Source organism: Hevea brasiliensis, chromosome 16 (assembly GCF_030052815.1).
Source record: "Hevea brasiliensis isolate MT/VB/25A 57/8 chromosome 16, ASM3005281v1, whole genome shotgun sequence".
NCBI classification, from domain to species: domain Eukaryota; kingdom Viridiplantae; phylum Streptophyta; class Magnoliopsida; order Malpighiales; family Euphorbiaceae; genus Hevea; species Hevea brasiliensis.
In genome coordinates, this window is record NC_079508.1 from 59999189 (window position 1) to 60016231 (window position 17043).

Here is a 17043-nt window from a genome sequence, read left to right on the forward strand (position 1 = left end):
AGCAGTGTCAATCAGGCACTAAGCCTTGAAAAAATAAACAAGGGTAAAGCATCAACACCCTCCTCCCCCTTCTTTTATCCACCAACTCAACACTCGGTTGCATTTACAAAGAATTTTACATGTGGCTTGCATATAGTGTTTTTGTCCTTCCAAATTAAATTTGATCACATAAAAAAATTTCATTCAAATATGTTCACAGATCATTGTCAAGTATAAAGATATCAGAGATCAACATCAAGAAGCCTCTTCGAAATTCACAGTCAAATACCTGAACAATCCAAACTATGCTCTCTACACAAATATCACCAAGATATTATTGATTGTGAGTTCTCCAAGTAGATTCCAGAAAAACCTGCTGTATCCGCTAGAAGGTACAACAGTATCACAACAATAACAGCGGATGAGGCAGCCAATTAAAGAACAGTAACAATTGATTTTTGTTTTGGTTAACTGATTTTAATTAGTGTACTGTTCCTATATGTGCATGTTGTTTTGTAAAATGTATAGAATAAAACATCAAGGGGCTAATGAAAATTGTTACCTCCTTGCTCATGGTGATTATTTAAAGGTGGGCGAACAACAGGAATATCCAAGCTGCTTCCTTCTGTCTTAGGAGCAACCTCTCTTACATAGCTATTCTCGACTCTGTTGGCTGAATATCACTCCATTCAGCATCTCCAATTGGCCGGAGGTTAGTTTGGTCTGCTCCCATGTGCACCACATTCTCCCCAGAATATGGCAAAACTCTAGAAACACTAAGACAACTTTATCCACATTCTCCTCCGACAAGCCCACGTGTTTAGTCAGCATAGAAGTGCTGCCAACAACATTTGAAGTCTCGGTCTTCTGAAACACTTCCTTTGAATCAATATGCTGTCTGTTAACAGAAAATCAACATATATCAACTTTGTCCACCCTCACATGTTAGAAGTAACACTCTAATTCCACCCACACCCCCAACAAAAAATAAAACAAAACAAAATAAAATGAATCCTAAAAATGCCTGTATGAGTACCAAATATATATAAATATAGATCTCTGTGCAACCAGTAAAATGCCCAGGGTAATCCAAAAATTGGAAACAAACACGCATGGGACTCGACTGCTGGAGCAAACAACATAGTAAGAAATAAAATAAACATTAACCAAAAAAGTCTTCAATATCCCTGTACAAATCACATTGAAAGAAGCTCATAACACAGTTTTTGAATCTTGTGACTTAATTTTTAGGTATAATTACACTTTTGTTACACAAGGAATATGATAATTCCAAAATTCTCTTTTATATACATATTCACTCCTAAAAAATAACTATGTATCAATGTATGACCTATCCCTCTTTAGTTTCTCCTATGTCCCATGCAGAGTTAATTCTTTGTACCAAAAACAAGTGGTCAGCAATAAAAATAGGAAACACCTTTCAGAATGCCATTACCAATTTACCATGACAAATTTTTCAGTCTGTTTTTATTAAAGGAAAAGGATTTTGGAACCCCTGACAACATTTTCCCAATTTTCCAGAATAACAAGTGATTTGGAAACAAATTTTTGGAGAATGGTTGCTAAGATCACAAGTAAGACTAATTTTAGTGAACTATTGCAAAAACTAATCACCAAGACAAGTTCTCAGACTAGAAAAGAGGCTTTTTGGTTCTAAGAACAGAAAATAGCCTTTAATTTGAATGGAAAGCCATTTCTAAAATCAGGAAAAAGAATAAAAGATAAATTTATGTTCATTAAACTAGAATAGTAACGCTAATAAAAGCCAAATCCCTTTTTTCTCATCACTCTATACTCAAAATGGTTGATTTACATGATGATTCTTTAACCACAAACTCTACCAAAACAGAATGCTTCTTCAATTATGAGATCTACAACGAAAGGCAAGTCACAAAAGTGCAAAAGGGATTAAAATAAAATATATGTAGGTTTAAAAGAGTTTATATGTTAAACCTTTGAAGTTGCGCCTGTAACATGTTCACATAAGCTAGAAGCTCTTGATTCTCATTCACAGTAGCTGCCTCTTTTTGTGAAGCTTCCTTTATTCTAGCTTCAGCGTTTGCTTCTGCAACCCTGACCTTCTCTTCTGTTCTCACCACTGCTCCTTCCAATATCACAACGTGCTCTCTAGCTTTTGCAAGTTCAGAACACCATAAATATGCCTCCTGAAGAGCAGAATCTCTCTGCTTGATCAGTTCATTGCTTTCTTTGCTTAGAATCATAAACTTTTCTTCAAACTCTTTCAGCTGCAAGCATAAATGAAAACACAAATGACAAATAATCAAAACAGGCAGAATTTACATCTGAAATTGTACAAGCTCTCTAACTCCAAAACAATCCAAATCAGATTTTATCTATTTAGTTATTTATTATTTATTTACAAATTGACTAAAAAATTAAGAGGAAAACAATTACAGTGGAAAAAGGATGAAGTGTGTGAATGAGTAAAGCTACTTAGACTCGACATGCAAAATATTTGAATTCAACTTGCATTTAAGATTCGACTTCAAACTCAAGTGGCTCAAGCAGCAAGTCAAGCCAAGTTTGAGCATTACAATACTTGACTGAAGTGCCTCACAAGCCCAATCCAGTATTTAATTTTGTATATTATTTTAAATATATTTTGTACCAATTTTAAATATATTTTATATTTACAAAATAATTTATGCATTTGAGCTTCAACTCAAGCTCACTTGAATTCAGTTGAGTTTTATTTCAGGATTACTAAGCAAATTTACCTAAATTTCTAATAATAATCAAGTTGAGTCGAGCCAAGTCAAGCTTGAGTATTTCAAGTATCCCATCAAATTGAGCTCGAGCATGAAAAATAAAATTCAATTTCATTTTGAGCATTCATTTTTCTAATCGAGTTGAATTTGAAATAGTACACTGTATTAACTCTATTTACACCAGCTAAAAAGGATGGAAAAGATCCTAAAATGAGGGATTATTTTGAACATAAATGTATCATACTAGATGGCATATAGCAATTGTGTACATGGTATCATCAAAAAAGGATAATAAATTATTAAACCTTCAACATGGATGACTCCAGCTGCTTCTGTGAAGCTTTTGATAACTTCTCAATCTCCACACAAGCAATTCTCCTCTGTTCATCCATTGTAAGTGCTGCAGATGCTGCAGCCTCAGCAGTCTCAGATAGTTTATCTGCTATGTCTCTTATTGTTGAATCATGAGCATGAATCTCCCGAGCCAAATTCTGCAGTTCCTCATCCTTAACCTTTAGGGTCTCCTGCAAGTATAATTACTCAGAAAACCAAAGCCATGCAGAATGACACTGAAACCATTGGCACCTAAAAGCCACAGGATGGCAACATTCCAAACAAGGCCAGGCAAGGGCATGGCCTCGCCTTGACTGGCTTGGCATTGTATAACATATGATTTATATAGAGCAAGCCCATGAAAAAACAGACACTTGGTTCCATGGCCCATTTTCCCTTCAAGGGTTTATTATTATATTTACTATTCAACATTCCCAACAAGTTACTAAAACTGATTTTCAGAAATTTAACTGATAAAAAATCAGAACCAGATTCAAGTTTTGATATAATGAACCAAGAATTACATGATTCATCAAATTACAGACCTTGTCAGAACTGGGTTTCAGTCTAGTAACATCCATTGCAGCTTATGCAGGGTATCCAACAATATGGAGGGAAGCACAACCTTTCAAACCAAACACCAAATGTCATATCTTGTCTTTCAAGAGATAAAAGAAAAGTGGAAGGAAGAAAGAAAAGATACCAAAAATAAAGTGGAAAAGAAATCAATACTTAGACCTTACATCCCAAAAAATAAAAGGGGATAGAGAGAGAAAAAGAAAGGAGAGCTAAATATTTCTAGCAAGAAAAGAAACAGAGGTTCAGTTGTGCAAAATTGTGTTCATCTTGTGAAAAATTTTTCCAGAAATATGGATAAGATTTCTGTTCAGATCAGCACCACTGTGATTTCTGCTATGATTGCCACCATTACCACCAACAACACAACCACTATACCCCCACTGCCATAACATTTCAATCCACTCTTTAAATCCCCAATGAATCAAATTTAATTAAGTAATAATAAATGCTAGAGAGCAGGGAACAATATAAATGAGTTATCTATTTCCAAGGGAGGATGAAAAATAAAATAGGAAAGAAAAATAAAATAAAAAAAAAACTAAAAACTATTTCCTATAACTAAATTTCTGTTTGCAAGACTACTTCTGCCTTCAAAGAAAGAAGCCTTAATCTATGCTTAAGTAGAGGGAAATAACAAGAAGGGTAATAATTTAACTCTATTTGAGAGTTCTTTTCTAAAGAAGAGTAAAGGGAATGGAGGATAATCATTGAACTCCATTTCACTCAAATGTATTACGTCCTGACATTTAAGAACGGGAGAGGAATGATTTGCAATTTTTGCCTAAACATCTCTGCTGTAAACTTATATTACCAAATGAATATGAGATTCATTTTATTTGCAAATAAATTTAAGAATAATTCACTCATAAATGAACTCTCATGTTTAGTATCTTACATACTAAAACACTGAACTCATAACCAAATTCATGCAATTATATATATATATATATATATATATATATATATATATATATATATATATATATATGAGTTAAAAAGTCATAAAATAATGCAGCACATATTGTCAACCAAAACATAATGTAATCACAGTTCAGTCTTTGTAAAACATATTGAACATGCTTTACAAAAATGGCACCAAATACAAATTGAATGTGTTTATCCAATAAAGAATAAAAGATATAACGTAAAATGAGCACACTACAGATATTATACCTTCATGATTGTCAGATCATCTATTGGTCTATCAGTTGTCCTATTATTCACCATTCCCAAAGCATTTCTTAAAGAAATCTGCATTGCAGCTTCAATTTCTTTAGAGCATTCAATGGCTGTTGAATTGGAGGCAGCAACAACAGTCGCGATTGTCCCCAATTTCACAGAACCATTCCCACTTAAGGAATTCACAGCCTCTTTATGTGCCTTTAGAACCAACTGAATTGCACTGGTCGTTCGAAGGCCCAAAACAATTGGAAACAAATTACATTATAACATCATCACAAGCCAAAAAATAAAAAAATAGAAAATGAAAAGAAACCAACCCACCCAACAATAGGCAAACGGATTTTTCATAATGAACAAGATCCACCTTCGAGTAATAACTGCATTACTATGAATTTGATACAGAGTTTCCTTGAATATGATGGCATCTCAACCATTGGCAAGCTAAAATAAATTACCCACCATCAAAATTAGGTGCTAACTGAAAGAAAATAATTAACTATGACCTTAATATAATAAACAAATTGATTTTAACTCTACTTCATTGTTTCTTAGTTCCTGCTCGCGTGCAAGACCATCTCATATGCACTAGACATTCCTCTCAATTGATAACAGATAAATAACTTTTCGTCATATAGAGTATAATGTTTTTGAACGTGGAGGAATTTATTGAAGAAATAATGCAAATGGAGGAAAAGAGATCAATCTTCCGAAGGAAACAAAAATCAAAGGCAAGAAAAAATGGAGCACTAGGCAGAAACAACTAATCCTCAAATGATGCACAAAATCTATTGAGTGGCATAGGACATATATGAATAATCTAAATGTCCTTGAAGGGCTAAAGTTACTGCTAATACAGCCATCTCGGAAAGCAGAATACTAGAAGAATTCTAAGGTACTAATGGATTTTATGTGACTGAAAATTAGAGAAGTTTGAGGGCAAGGATGGACATTTAATTGAAAATAAACTTGATGTGAAAGAGGAATGGAACACAAACTAAGATGAAGGGAAGAAATGAAAAAAATAGTGGCCCCAAATCTTTCTAAAGATGTAGCTGAAGCCAAGTGGGATAGAGGAAACAAACCCATACAACCGATCCCAACTAGTTTTGTATTAAGGCATAGTTGAGTTATGTTTATTGAAAATGAATTTCTGGAATTTGTTGGCAGTAATGTAAGAAAAAAAAATCAGACTAGCATTTTTTAAGTTATCATAGAACTCTTTCTATGACCTTTTTCCCTGTTTGATTTGACAAGTATAACTTCAAATGAAAAAATTTCTTCACACAACCAAATAATTAACTCGCACTCACAAGAAAATAAACCAAAGTCTTAAATTCTAGACTCAATTTACAAAATTACCATAAATAAGCCAAAATTACAGAAATTGAGTTCGGTCACTGTTCTATATAAAAATTGCCAAATTAGAAGTAAAATTTAATTCTAGACTATTAAGGGCTCAATCTGGAACCATATATTGGCTAAAGATCCCAAAGAGGGGGTTAAGCCAAAATTTAAACATCAAAATTAGGCATTAGTAGCAAAAAGCTTCTGACTTCACTTTGGCAGGCTACATTAGAAGGTGACATGGGAATCTTGGCATCTTGCTATCCCAGCAAAATCCACCTCTAAGTCATCTCATTTATGACATCATCCAAGGTGACATTTTAGGGCAATGACAAAACTGCTAAGTGCTAATACAATCATAAATGCATTTACTAATTCAATTGCACCAAATTTAACTTATGTTTTTAATAATTTGATTTAGTTCAGTTTTGATACAAAAATTTATTTTGGTTTTCAATTTTGAATTTTAAGAAACAAGAAAATCAAAACTGAATCACATTTATTAATATTTTATATATTATTTTAGGTGCACCTTTTATGCGAATGCATTTTAAGAGAAAGACGAAAACACAAATGTACGGAGCAAAAATGCCATCAATGATCACAGAAAAGTAATAATAGAAGAATATTCTTCAGCTCATTGGAGAGGGCACATTGCAAAGGGAAACTTACTGTAAAGTTGCCAACCATGCATGCTCTAGCTGCACCAGGAGTCTCTGCACAAAGGAAGTAGTCCTTTTTTTGTGGAGTACCAATATCTACCAAAGTTAAGGATGAAATTATAGCTATTCCAGTTCAACTACACAATGTGTTAAAGATTTCTTAGATTGGCCCTTTAACTTAGTTGGCACAAATCCATCAAGAAAGAACTTGATGACCAAGTTTTGGCCAACTCAATGATTAAGTTTAGACAAACTAGCCAGCTATTCATCCTTGCTTGGAGACCACATTCATGAACATAGACTACTCTTGAAGACTGAGTCTTGAACTTGGAGAACAATTCTCAGCTGCATATATACGCCTAGCTACTTGCACGACAAGAAGTTGAGCAGGAAAAACACTGATAGTGAGCTTATGACCATTGATGAGAGTGAGATTTGGGTGTAGACAGCCAAAAGGCTAAACATAAATTAGAATGGTATTCCTACAATTTTTCTTAGAGATGTTTTCAAAAACACCTTCATCCATAAACATAGGCCTTAAATCCAAACCATGTTAAATTCCTATTGAGTTTATTTTTTCTTTTGCTATTTTATTTTACCTACTTAACCAGTTGAAAAATCCAGGTGGCAGTTACAATATGATATCTTTCAACAGAGCAGAGGGGCAAACTCAAGTGTCTATATTGCTGAAGGAAATAGATAGATTAATATGGATACAGAAACAGCACCCATCATACTTTGGAAGTCCACTACAGCACACAAATACAAAGAATGTTGTTACCAATCAATCAAACTAGGTATCATCAGAAAAAGAAAAATCAAATAATGGAATTAGAAGCCTAATATAAGGAACACACCATCTTACTGGAAGTTCACAGAAGAAACTGTTATCGTGCTATTTGCATCAAAGATGATAGTTCCCTTCACAGTCGGCTCATTTCTCCTAGTCCTGAAGCAGGCAAATGCAAATGGAAGTGAGAGATTCCTATGCTCCTAAAAATAGAGTGAATCCAGGAAAAGAACAATCTGTGACATATGCTCACTTGTATTCCATTTTTCCAGTTGTTGAGTCCAAGATCACCCATCGATCATTCCATTTTCTCAGCTATTAATGTAAAATAAAGGTAGATTAGGAGGATAAAGAACAATAACCTAGAAACTTCTAAATTTTCAAGTAAAATGCAAAGAGAAATGGTGCTTCCAGGTGAAAGTAGAAATGCCTCAAGCAATCTTGAAATCATAAACCAAAATTTTAACAACTATATAGATTGTACTTACAATTCAATTCAATCTAGGGTTTTTGTTTTCTCAATTTCGATTTCATTGCGTGCTACAAAATTTCTCAAATTAATGATGCATATCAAACATAATTTTTATAAATTTCCATGCATCAATCCACAAAATTTCAGAGAGGAAAAAAAAAATTAAAACCCAAGTGCAAAAAAAAAAAAAAAAATCCAAACTAATAGTAAAAGAGTAAATGAAAAGGAAAGTACAGTTTCAGATCGCTTGAGAAGTGGAACCTGCAACAAGTTCCTGCCAGAACCGGACGCTAACTGCCCCTTGATCCTCTCCAAGCTGTTCTCTGCTTCCACTGGTGTTTGCTGTTGTTGCCATCCTCATCAAATACAGTTAATTTAAGAAGCAGCAGCATCATCATCATCACTAATCAAACAAAAAAAAAAAGAGACTAACCGTAGATGCACCATGAGAGGCCATTAGATGATAGATCAACAAAGCAAATTCAGAATCCTCGAGCTGTTAGTGTCTTTCAAATGGGTTTTTGCGATGTTTAAGAAATGGAAGCCAATTTTTTTTTTTTCCTACTATGGCTGTCAGGTTTGTTTCAAGCTTCAGTGACCAGCAGGTGAGATATTTTTTCACATTGGTTAAATTGGGGTTCAGCTTTTGGGTTTGACCGAGGGCTATTCTGATTGCTCCAAAGCGCATATGAGAATATCCTTACCTTTTCTGCTGAGAAATATGAGGGAAAGAAATTTTCAAAGTCATATTATTCGGCGATAGTTAATTTGAAGACACAATGATCATAACAAATGTCTGATAATAATAATAATAAAAAGAATAATAATATAACTAATTTTATTTTATATATTTTTAATTTTAATATATTGAAAATAAATCATGTTCTAAATTTATTTTTAATTGCTTTATATTTTTATTTTCATTATTTATGTATATTAAATTTTTTATTTCTCAAATTTTTAATAAAAATTTTAATAATAAAAATATTAATTAAATAAATGGAATAATTTGAAGTTGATTTTTAAAAAATTCTCTTAATAAATATAATATATTTATATATTATTTTTATTTAGTCATGTTAATATTATTTAACAATTTGAAAAGCACATATGTAGTTTAAAAGAGGGAAAAAGAAAGTAAAATTGTAAGTGTATGTTATATAAAATTATAGATATATGTAATAAATATATGTTAATATATTGTAACTTATCTATTAATAATTATATATTATATATCATTAAAAGGATAATTATTAAATAATTTGTAATTCATATATTTAGTAATAATTGATAGTTATTAAATAAAATAAGATAATAATGATAATAATAAAAATATTTTTAAAAAAATTAAATATTTAATATAAAAGACAATAACTATTAATTTGTAAATAAATTAATCCATATATAATAAGCAATTGAGAAATTAATCATATTGTCACGACCCAACCTATGGGCCGGACCGGCACTAGGACCTGGGCCAGCCTAAAGCCCCCGAGGCCCGTAGTAAGCCTAACTGTTCATTTACCCAATGCTGAGGCCCATTTGGGCCCAATTTCAAGAAAACAAACGGACAGAGTCCGGCCATAAAATGGACTTACCAACGGGGAGTTTTTGACTCACCCGACCTGTAAACACAATAAACAATCCATTGGGGAGCTCAGCTGACCCTCCACATACTCATCAACATAATAATAAATGGGAGCTCAGCTCCCTCATCCAATCCATCAAAACAGACTTAAAATATTAAGTTTACAGGTCCAACATGATAATAATATTACAGACCAAATTCAAATAATTACTGCTAACACATGCGGAAATTCTAGGAGTAAATAAAATTACACAAATATCGATAAACAACCTGCGAAGTATAAAAGCAGGTTAACCCAGAATAAAATATCCTCCTGCGGCCTGTAAAAATTTTTGAACAGGAGTGAGCGTTCGACTCAGAGAGTAAAATATCAATTTTAACCATAATCTCTATAACTATCTAAAACTAATGCACCCTGTAGAGTGAAATGCAACATCCACATCATTTTCACATCATAACATCAAAAAGGAAATTTGGAGCACTCACACACCCTGTAGTATCAATCATAACATATGGGAGCTGATCCCCTATACAGCTCTCTTAAATCCAACCTGGTGCCAGCGAATTACTCAAGCTCGGACTTCCACTTAATAACCAAATCGAGGGTCCCAGAGAATTACTCAAGCCGTGACTACCCCTCGAAGGATCGGGTCCCAAATAATTACCTGCCGCGGATCGCCTGGCCCCTATCCATAGTCCACACCACATCACACGCACGCCAACGCACGCACACTGCTCCAAATTACCACAACAACATTCATGGCACATTAACAGTTATGAATGCAACATAATTCGTGCCTAGAGTTTAACTACATAAATATATGCATATAAGTGATGCATGGGCATGCTGAACATATAATAATATCGAAATTACAATTAAAATTAATATTTTACTCACAAACTTGACGACAAATTACTGTGGCGGCTGGGCGGAGGAAGAAGGTCATTCCGCTCACCGACAATTACATTACATCTATTTAATAAATTTGACTCAATACAAACAAAGAAAAGATCAAGCACGCCCTAAGTCGTGCGAAAATCCCAGAGTCTCCCCGTACCTAGGACCTACCCAACCCGCAAAAGGGCTAAAAACGCACTTCTATATTCACAATCCATATATCAACGGTTCAATCATATCACACAGCCTCTCCTGGCCCATCAAATCAATCACCCATCACAATACGCAATATTTCAATTTAGTCCTTATTATTGATCATTTTTGCAAAAACTGCTCAAATAGGCTCTAAAAATTATAAAACTCTGCACCGATGTCCTTAGAAATATTACTAAGCTATTGCAAAAAGAATCGTAATTTTCTAAGCTACCACGAATATTTTATGGATTTTCAATCCTATTTAAGCACTAGAAAATTACGAAAAGAAAGGTTCGGGTTTACCTTTGCCGATTCCGACTTCGAACGCGCCGGGATGCCCGACAATGGTGGGGTAGCCAAAACCTCGATCCAATTCGGAGACTTTTCCTAAGTCGATCTGTTCGCCGTAAATTCACAGATCCGACAACCGCCGAATTTCCGCGAATTGAGGATACCTACACGAAGCCCAATAATAATATATAAAAATCGTGGTGTTACATTCTTCCTCTTACGTAAAATTCGCCCTCGAATTTTACACAAGGCAGAATAAAGCACATGATTATACATTGAACAGATAAGGGTACTTGCTACACATGTCCCGTTCTAACTCCCAGGTGCACTCTTCCACTGACTGACTCCTCCACAAAACCTTAACCATAGGGATCTGCTTTGATCTCACTGTCTCACTTGGTAGTCCACTATGGCTACAGTCGCTCCTCAAATGTCAAGTTCTCTTTAGCTCTATCACATCCTGGTAAAGACATGAGAAGGATCGGGAATGTATTTCCTGAGCATGGAGATGTGAAACACGGGATGAACATGAGAGAGGTTGGGTGGTAGCTCCAACCGGTAGGCAATTGCTCCAACTCTATCAGTAATCTCAAAAGGTCCAATATACCAAGGTGCCAACTTGCCCTTCTTTCCAAATCTCATGACTCCCTTCATTGGAGAAACCTTCAGGAATACATAGTCGCCCACTGCAAACTCCACATCCCTCCGTCTGGGGTCTGCATAACTTTTCTCGCCATGAAAAGTCAGTTACTGCTCTCGATTAAAGAAACTATCTCTGAAGTGTACTGCACTAGGTTTACATCATGCACCTTCGCTTCCCCCATTTCTGTCCAACACAGAGGAGACCTACACTTTCTTCCATATAGTGCCTCATAGGGCGCCATTCCTATGCTGAAGTGATAACTGTTGTTGTAGGCAAACTCCACCAAAGCTAGGTGATCATCCCATTGACCTCCAAAATCCAAAACACTCATGCGAAGCATGTCTTCCAGTGTTTATATTGTCCTTTCGGACTGTCCGTCTGTCTGAGGGTGGAAAGCCGTACTAAAGTTCAACTGTGTGCCAAGTGCCTCTGCAACTTTCTCCAAAACCAGAAGTGAATCAGGGCCCTCTGTCAGATATTATGGAAGCCGGAACTCCATGCAATCTGACTATTTCTCGAATGTAGAGCCGGACATACTGTGCCACAGAGTATGTAGTCTTTACAGGTAAGAAGTGAGCTGATTTAGTCAAGCGGTCTACAATTACCCATATCGAATCATATCCTCGCGTGGTACGAGGCAACCCAGTCACAAAATCCATAGTGATCATTTTCCACTTCCATTCTGGGATAGGGAGCTCTTGCAACTTCCCTGACGGTCTCTAGTGTTCAAACTTCACCTTCTGACAAGTCAAGCACTTGGACACAAAGTCTGCTATGTCTCTCTTCATGCCATTCCACCAATAGCTATCTTTCACATCATGGTACATCTTGGTGGAACTCAGGTGGACACTGCATGCGATGTGTAGTGTGCCTCTCGCATGATTTCATTCCCGAGGTTGTCCACATCGGGCACACATATCCTAGAACCTTGCACTAGGGCACCATCATTGGCAAATCCAAACTCACCATCTTCACCCTGTTGTACTCTTTCTATAATCTTCATCAATTGTTGGTCTCGTGGCCGGGAAACTCTAACTCTGTCCCTCAAGTCTAGCCTCACCGAAAAGTGAGCCAACGTATCCTCATCCGAAAGATCTAGGATTAAACCTTGATCTATCAACTCATGTACCTCCCGAATCAGCCTCTTCTCTCACTGAAATGTGCACCAAATCGCTGTAAAATTTTCTGCTTAAAGCATCTGCTACTACATTGGCCTTCCCAGGGTGGTACTGGATGATGCAATCATAGTCTTTCAGAAGCTCCATCCATCTCCTCTGTCTCAAGTTTAAATCCCTCTGTTGGAAGATGTACTTTAAACTCTTGTGGTCGGTGTATATCTCGCACACTTCACCATACAGGTAGTGTCTCCAGATTTTAAGTGCAAAGACTACAGCCGCCATTTCCAAATCATGGGTGGGATAGTTACGCTCATGCCTCTTCACCGCCTTGAAGCATAAGCCACTACTTTTCCATTCCGCATCAAAACACACCCTAGGCCAACTCTAGAGGCATCACAGTACACGGTGTATCCTTCACCGCTCATAGGTAGTGTTAACACAGGGGCAATGGTTAGACACTCCTTATCCTCATCATTATAACTGAATCTATCGAGCTCTCTTCCTGTCCTTTGCATCTTATCCACTTCCCTTTTCCTATTTTTGGTATTGTTGGTATCATTTCAACCTGCTGTACTTATTCCTTAATTTTAGTCCTATCTCATCCTTACACCTTTTCCTTCAAAGATGTCTATCCCATCATCAACTTTAACTTTCTTTTTATTTCTTAGTCTTATCTTGAATACTAGTTTCATTACTTCAAGAATTCTAACACTATGATTTACTCCTACAAGCACATTCTTCACCTTATGTAAAAATAATAATTACCCATAGAAAAATTATTTTTTATTGTATCCCCTTTTTCCAACTTAACTATCGTAACATTATCATTCCCTATCACCTTAGTAGGAAATTGCTTATCTGGATGAATATGAGCCCCATAAACTATAAGTTCCATCCGAACTAACACTACTGTAGGAAATATGTGTCATTCCTTAATTCCAAACAAGATACTTCACGTGTTCATTCTCCTTAATATAATCATATATACTGCCCATAGCTTTCTAAACTTCAACCTCAAATTACCCATCAGCAACAATTTCATCTATTGAATCTCAACCATAAATAGTACTTCCTCCAGCTCATAGTTTAAAACAGTTGCAAGCCTTAGTAGCTAACTCAATTTAACTCTGTCATTACTCTGTCGTCCTTTCATACTTAATACTAGGTATGCACTTACTGTCATTCTCATATCAGAAATTATGTATGAATTTGTGCCTACTAAACTCTCAATAACTAGGTCTCCTTGACTCGCTTTTGTTCCTTATATAACCTTCTAGAACCAAAAGCACAAGTTAAACTTGAAAAGAAAGAAAATATCCTCTTATATTCAACTACACCCGATTGTCATATTATAACGTTTCACCTAAGTTTCTTGGTCTTTATCTCCAAATTTCATCATCTCCTAGCACAATTATGCTCTACCTATAAGTTATCATCTGCATAAACCCTTTACTGCATAATTTTCCTTCTTGACATAATATTTTATAATTTATTAACTTTACTTATACTCGACCTATGATTCATATCTATCATCGCTTTTATTGTGCCCTTAACTTTTGTTGATTCTGAAAGATTTAACTCACTAAAAAAATCTTCCAACACTAATTCCACCCTAATCTAGGGTCATTAATTTGATCACTTAGACAGACTATTATTCAACATAATGCTTACTAACTTCTCTTTCTCTACCTATTTAGGTAGTCCGCAATACCATCGCACACCTTCTAACATTTACTCATTATTATTGTATTCCATACCTCCATCACTTTTCTCACTAATGTGATCCCATTTTGGGTTTTCCATCCTTGTCATTCTCCTTGCCAAGAATAACACTTAGCCTATCCTATATCTTAACTTTGTTTCTTTTATTATGCGCTCTTTAGGTTGTCCTTTCATTTATTTCCTTTGTCTTACCCAAAATAGAACTTGACTATTCTATCCCTGGTTCCATTCTTCTTCCTAACATAATAGCTGTACTTGCTAACTATATCTTTCGAGTCTCTATCGTGTTATCATATGTCCGTGCTACTCAGTTTAGTCCTTTGACCACTCTAGCTAGTACTTCCACTAGCATTTAGATTATATTGCATCTGCAATCAATTGCCCAAACTTTCATTATGCAATTTCTTTATCCATTGGCCTTATGTGATTTATCTTCGCTAATTTATTACTCTTAACACTATTATAATTAGATTATACTATTGTTTTGAATAATTTGAAATTAGAAAGGAACTCAGCAAATTACAGTCATACTTTTATTGTATGATCTCTATTCTTATCCTTTAACTTACATAATACCCTTAATACCTCGAGAACTGATTCTGCAGTAATTTTATTTATTATTATTTTTATTATAATTATTATTATTATTTTCCATGTTTACTCAATTCCAAAACTTAAGATTTCGGGCACCCAAACCCGTCATCCAATTCAAAGGATTTACATCCATCGTGATCTGATTATATATGATTCCTATAATGGAACTTGTATCCTCTCCAGGATACCCGAGCCAACTACTCTCTACCACACTCTACAGTCCCATCTGGGACACTATTCCATAAGTCATCATTATCAGTAATAACCTTCGATCCATTCTGAAAAGATAGGACTATATCCTAACTTGCAACAAAGGTACTACATCTACCACCTTGCCTGAACCATGTCAAGTTAATGACTCTTTTATCATATCATAGCTCTATAAATCATCAATTCATAGTTTCGACCTTCTCTAGGTAGTAGAGTTGTACTTTATTCCATACTGATACACACAAGGTATACTATTCTCACTCTATAAGTGTCACCTTTACTTTGCAACTAGTCCGAAACCTCTGGTCTGATGGCAACTCTTGATGTAACTCTAGCTCATGCTGGGGTAACTGAGTCACTGACTCTAGTTATCACCCAACTGTGACCTTTCAATATTCTAACTCTAAACTCTTAGCCAGGAGTTCCCAACTCCTCTGCAAATATAGAACTCGTTACGCATAATCGTACCAAAGCAAGCCATCTCAAACACCCTCATTATGGAGCACCACGGGGATGCACGCAGCTCTACACAATAATCTCATGTCGGTACTGTAATCTGCAGCTTACAGAGCAGACATCGAGAATATTGTATAGTTACTACGATACGTCCTGACATACTAGGTCTCCTAATTTCTTATCTCTCCTGAATCTTCTATTATCACAAACTTATTCTGACTGGGTCATCTACTGATGACTGCCAGTAGTGGTATCCTCATCCTTATCTAGGGCAACTGTACTTTTAAGACTCACTTTTATGTACTCGTGTCTTACAGGAAATGGGCACACCATTTAAACCCATACTGACAAAAATATAACATTTCTTGGAGTACGTATCCTCATGATAGATCTCACATGTCTACTAACTCTATTTCACATTTCTGTGTACTCCACGAAAATCAAGACACTAACTGAGGTAATCTTATATTTCCCGAGGTATAACGTAGAATCTAGAAACAAAGAATTACAGGAAAAGACGAAATGAATCCTATACTCCGCATGTGACTCTAGTAGACTCTTCCCAACACTTAGATAATTTTTCCCTATGAATCTGGAGCCTAAGCTCTGATACCACATTTGTCACGACCCAACCTATGGGCCGGACCGGCACTAGGACCTGGGCCAGCCTAAAGCCCCCGAGGCCCGTAGTAAGCCTAACTGTTCATTTACCCAATGCTGAGGCCCATTTGGGCCCAATTTCAAGAAAACAAACGGACAGAGTCCGGCCATAAAATGGACTTACCAACGGGGAGTTTTTGACTCACCCGACCTGTAAACACAATAAACAATCCATTGGGGAGCTCAGCTCACCCTCCACATACTCATCAACATAATAATAAATGGGAGCTCAGCTCCCTCATCCAATCCATCAAAACAGACTTAAAATATTAAGTTTACAGGTCCAACATGATAATAATATTACAGACCAAATTCAAATAATTATTGCTAACACATGCGGAAATTCTAGGAGTAAATAAAATTACACAAATATCGATAAACAACCTGCGAAGTATAAAAGCAGGTTAACCCAGAATAAAATATCCTCATGCGGCCTGTAAAAATTTTTGAACAGGAGTGAGCGTTCGACTCAGAGAGTAAAATATCAATTTTAACCATAATCTCTATAACTATCTAAAACTAATGCACCCTGTAGAGTGAAATGCAACATCCACATCATTTTCACATCATAACATCA

The 17043-nt window shown here is 35.6% G+C and overlaps 1 long non-coding RNA gene and 1 pseudogene across 1 annotated transcript; both read right to left on the reverse strand.

Moving 5' to 3' along the window:
• Window positions 1-159: 159 nt before the first annotated feature.
• Window positions 160-8783, reverse strand: LOC110663467 (uncharacterized; annotated as a pseudogene).
• Window positions 8784-9777: 994 nt separating this feature from the next.
• Window positions 9778-10622, reverse strand: LOC131174551 (uncharacterized). The gene is made up of 2 exons (XR_009144922.1): window positions 10578-10622; window positions 9778-9999 (listed from the first exon to the last, which is right to left on the reverse strand). It is a non-coding gene; the product is annotated as an uncharacterized LOC131174551 (long non-coding RNA).
• Between the last annotated feature and the right edge of the window lie 6421 nt (window positions 10623-17043).